This window comes from Parus major, chromosome 11 (assembly GCF_001522545.3).
Source record: "Parus major isolate Abel chromosome 11, Parus_major1.1, whole genome shotgun sequence".
NCBI classification, from domain to species: domain Eukaryota; kingdom Metazoa; phylum Chordata; class Aves; order Passeriformes; family Paridae; genus Parus; species Parus major.
In genome coordinates, this window is record NC_031780.1 from 19,849,409 (window position 1) to 19,855,056 (window position 5,648).

The window sequence follows — 5,648 nt, forward strand, 5'->3', positions numbered from 1 at the left end:
CTGCTGCTGTCCCTGCTGCTGTCCCTCCTATTGCTGCTGTTAGTAATGGTTGCAGATCCCCTGCCTGGTCTCCCAGCTCTGCATCCACAGGCGGTTCCAGAGGCCAAGCTCCTCTGGCAGGAGCCAGGCTATCTGGGGATCCACTGAACAGGGTCCCAGCCCAGCTGATCTGCTCTCACGTCACTGTCCCCACACAAACACAGCTGTAGCGCTTTAATGCCTTCTGATACAGTGAGTCCCAGTTGCTGCTTACATCCATTTCAGAGAGAGGAAGACTTTGTTCCTCTGCAGAACTTTGCTTTCCCTCTGTGGAAAACCATTATCTCAATGGCTGGTGAGTGAATATGCAGACGCAGAGGCTTGTCCCAGGAATGTAAGCTCTAGCTTTGTTGAGATTGCCGTTCCAGGCCCGCTCAATGGCTGGTTCCCTACCCAGGGTCACTGAGACCTGTAGCTGTCCAGGAGCACACAGGGAAAAACTCTTTACCTCTGAAAAGAGGAGGAGGGAGACTCCAATGTCCTTCAGCCCTTGGCTGCAGCACACATCTACCAGATGTTGCACTATATTAGGAATGGCAGAAGGTATGACATGGACTCTCTCTGGGTTGCACAAGAGAGCAAGTTTTATTATTCCAGATCTTCTTTTATAGACAGTTCTGAGAAGGTCTGAGAGGTAAAATTCATTGGTCATTAAACAAACAAATCACCATTATTGGACAATTAGGAGCTACACCCCTTGACTGTTTCTTGCAAGTGAACAACAAAAGGTTGTTGTCCTTCTCCAAAGACTGCTTGGATTCTTCCTTATGATTTCTCAGGCCAGAGTGAGAACCTTGTGTGCCTTAGTTTCACACAGGCTCTGTGCTCCCTGCCTGCTTTCTTGCATTCAGCATCCACAGTGGAGTCACCATCCCTGGATGTGTTTAAAAAAAGACTGGATGTGGCACTGGATGTGGTTTAGTTGAGGTGTTAGGCATGGGTTGGACTCGAAGATCTTGAAGGTCTTTTCCAACCTGGCCATTCTATGATTTCTGTGAATTAAGATGGTGTAAAGAATTCATATTAGCTGAGGCCTTTTGAATAATAACTTTTTGTCATTGCCATAAAAATCCCCATTTTTGAGCCCACAATCTTGATTCCAGAGTGGGCAAGGCTTCCTACCAACTCTAATTATATGTAGGCCAACCAATTTAATGTATGTAGGACATCCAAAAGGAAGGTGGGTTGCAGACACTTAATTTGAAGAGTATTATTTTTAGTCCCACTAAGGACTAGTGGCATGAAAACAATTAGGATCTTTTGTCAAGTTAATTAAATTTTAGTAAGTCTAGTAGTCTCAGTGGGTTTAGTACACCAGAGGAAATGCTAATTAAAACTTAAATTCTTCCTGGTATAATAAGAAGTTCTAACTCTGGTAGCAAATGAGTGTTTTACATACTGATAGATATTCAAACACTGATTTTTAACTAGATGAGGGTGAAATCTTAAATGATTCAGATGTGCTAAAGCCTCAGTTGAGAACACCAACGAGTGTGTTACATCCTGAAGAAATATACCTCAGAAACACTAAACAGTCTGGGAATGCCCCATTCTTAAAGCACATGATGTCAACTTAGCTGGATCCAAACTAATGTAGAGCAATTCAAAAGCAATACAAATATATGTTCAAAAGTAGGGGCAAGAGACAGAAAATAATTTTACCAAATCCCCTGCTTGCCTTTTCTTCTCTCTTGATGGGCATCAGAATTTTGTTGAGGTAATTGCTCTGTGACAGCTACAAGAAGACTGAATGTGCATTTTTTTTGTTCATGCCACTTGATTTTCAATGGTCAGCCACTATTTCATATCTTTTTAGACCACTTTGTTCATCATTATCTGCGTGAAAGAAGGGATGTCAAATAGTCTAAAGGTTAAAAAGACAAGGAAGATGGAGATGGGGCTTCTTACAAGAGTCTGTTGTGACAGGATAAAGGGGAATGGATTCCCACTGCCAGAGAGTCAGTTTAGATGGGGTATTGGGAGGGAATTATTTCCTGAGAAGGTGGGCAGGCCCTGGCACAGGGTGCCCAGAGCAGCTGGGGCTGCCCCTGGATCCCTGGCAGTGCCCAAGGCCAGGTTGGACATTGGGGCTGGAGCAGCCTGGGACAGTGGGAGGTGTCCCTGCCCATGGTAGGGGGTTGTCGCCCTGAAAACTGAAGCCTTCTGATAACGTTTCATAGTTCTAGTTACTTTCCCAGGAAAGATCTATAAACATAAGTTGTTTATCACATTCCTTCTAAGAAATGTCTTTTGATGGACGTTTTGCATGACCAGTGTGCTTGGGAAGGTGGTAACTTAATTATCCAATCCCTGGTCATTATTGAGAATCCATAAATATTCTCTGACTCCAGACAGAGAAAAGTTACTTCTTTCCTGTTCTAACACTGAAAAGTGTCTGAATCATTTTGTGTCCTTTAGCTACAGGGGGTGGCACTGCATGAACTTTAAGGTCCCTCTAAGCCATGTCATTCTGTGAGTCTGTGATTGAACAATAGTCATTTTATTTTAGGATTATGCTTCTCTTTTACCTTTTAATGTACTGATCAAATTTAGACATGCAATAGATTTTCCTTTAAAATTATAGCTGTCAACCTGGACTGGAAAACCCTTTGGTCTGAAATTTTATCTCCATTCTAAAAGGTAAGGAAAGAGCATTATGTTGTTCCTTCCCCCTTCCATGGAGAGGGAAATGTGACAACTGCCTGCACCTTCCCCAAGGCTGTGCAGTATCTGCATGGGCACCCATGTGCTGGGACAGAACTCCTGGCTGGAGTGCAGAGTCCTCTCCTGAGATGTATGCCCATCTCTGCCAGAGTGCGCTCAGGATCGTGCTGCAGATCTGCTCTGTTGTGCTCCAAAGACTGGGAGCATTGATGGTAATCTCTCTGTCAGATGGCTGACTGCTTAAATTCAGCTGATACTCTGAGTTTGGACATTTTGGCCAATTAATGTTCATCTGCATGGCTTGAAGACAGGGTAAAAGCTAGGGCAGAGGGATCTGTAAATGACAGGAGATCTGCCTAGCTGGGACACGGGCTGCTCTCTGAAAAAAGGAGTGTACACCTTGCTCCACCCTCAGCACAATGCTGCCTCTTTCACACTTTGTTTCTCTTACTCTTGGGTACCTGGGATGCTGGAACAAAGGCTGGGTGCTTCTCAGTGAGGAGACACTGCTCATCTCAGTCCTGGATTACTTGGGACCCTTGTCAGGGACAAGCAGAATACTCAGTCAAGGGAGGGAAAAAAAAAAGGGGGGGGAGGGGGGAGAGCTTGTGCTCTGTGCTGTTTGCCTGTTTGATGATAAACCAAAATGGTTTCTATAGCCTGGAAATACACAGGACATACTTGAAGGGACAGAGACAGAGAAGCTAAGATAGACTTCATAGTTAATGCTTGGGCTTCTCTCAGACCTCCCTCTGCTAAACCATTACTGGCTCAAGTGCATGAGACAAAGGGTGACCTTATTATTCACCTGCTTTCTTCTTCCTTACATGATTAACATAATCATAAATCACAGACTCCCAGAATGGTTGAGTTGGAAAGGACATCAAAGCCCATCCAGCCCCACCCCAGCCATGGCAGGGACACCTCCCACTGTCCCAGGCTGCTCCAGCCCCAATGTCCAAGCTGGCCTTGGGCACTGCCAGGGATCCAGGGGCAGCCCCAGCTGCTCTGGGCACCCTGTGCCAGGGCCTGCCCACCCTCCCAGGGGGGTGTCAGGAGAATTAATCCACAAACACTAGAGGTTTATGTCCAAGAAGAGACAGAGTCCTTTTACTTTATTTCAATAAAGGGAGAGGCCATGGGGCATTCCCCTGGGGTCTCTCAAATTTTTGGAGGGCGCAGCCTCCTTTTTATCCTAATTCCCAGCCGCTTGTCCCTTCTCTCTTTCCCCATAGGCTGAGGTACTTGAGAGGTACAGGCTTCCAGGAACGCCTGATACCTGGGGTACCTTCCCCCGCCCCACAATGCACAATCCCTTCTTAATTCTTAACTCTTGTGGAATTCATGGTGCTCTTTCAGTGCCTCTTTCATCTTTCAGTGGAACCCATCCCATTGTTTCTGTTATTTCTCAGTGATAGCTGCATCTTATCAGCAGACCCACAGCTTGTTTGTAAAGACAAACCCATCATCCCTCTCAGGGGGAATGTTGCATCAGGTGTGAATAGGGAGAGGATGCACCAGGAATGTGCCATGTCTTCATTAATGATGATGGTAACATCTACTGAGCTTGTTATGGGAAGGATTTCTCTCTCCTCTAACAATACAAGGGAAAAATAAAGAGTTGAAATCCATTGCTACTGACTTTAAAGCAGAAATAGATTTGCTGGGGATAGCACTGGGCACTTCAGAAATGAGCTGTGGTAGTTTCCAGCCGTGCAGTCTGCTCGGATCAGACATCAGTACACATCAGGGAGCATTAATTTAATTTGTAAATTTCTTGAAAATGCCTAAAATCACATCTTCTGAAATGTCCCCCTCATTCCTACATGGCCATGCAGAGCTGACTGAGCAGCAGCCTGTGCTGTTCCCGTGGCTCTGACAGACACATCACCCCTGACTCCTAACTGGTGTGTACAGAGCAACTACAACACATCCCTTGAAGTTTCCTTAACAAAGTGACTTCGTTGGGATCTGCTCAAAAAAGATGCAGAGATCAAAAGCAGCCAGCATAGAACTTTTTCTGGGAGAATTCTCCAGCGTCAAACAGATTAAAAAGTACAGGGAGAGCTCTTGCTGCCACAGATTCACTTTTGTCTGCTCCCAGGTGCTTCCAGACAGCAGAAAAACAACAACAGAATCTATTGCAGTCATTGAGAAACAATGAACACTCCAGGCTCCCTATCAGTGTGCTACTCAGCAGAAGTTAACACCGCCACACTCACAAAATCTTTGGACCTTGAAAGTTGGAGGTAACTTTCCTTCAGAAATGGAAATCTCTTTTAAATCTCTTTGGCAGGCTGGCAGTGGATTAGCAAATACATAAGGAAAATGCACAGCAGCTTATATATATATCTCCATCTTCTGTTCTGACAAGTGAGGCTTAAATTATTGATAATAAACTTGTAAACATACTCCTGTACCTTGCAAACCTGGCTTACTTTTTGAGGTTTTCTGATGGGTCTGTTACTGAGGCTTTTCTCCTCAGAAGCTGAAGGAAGGCAATGTCTATTTTTGCAATATCAAAGTGTATTATCAGCTAGGTTTATCTGTGATGAATTAGCAGTAGGGAAGGAAAAGTTTTTATAAAAGTAGAATTCTGTACCTGACAGTTCACAGTGTTTCTGCTTCACAGCCAAAACTCCTGCCTGTATTCTAAAATAAGAATTAAATCAGTAAAAGGAACACAATTTCTATCAACCTCACTTTAAAAAGCAAAACCAACAGCAAACCCAAAGAATAAATTAGTCAGAAGTAAATAACAGTGGAAACAACTAATTCCAAAATAAGTTGTAGCTTTCAGAAAGCCATGTACCACATATATCCATCTCAGGACAGAACCAATATTCAAACACCACCTCCCCAGGCAGACCATTCCAGTACTTTATCACCCTTTCTGTAAAAAACTTTTTCCTAATATCCAACTTACATTTCCCTTGGTGCAGCTC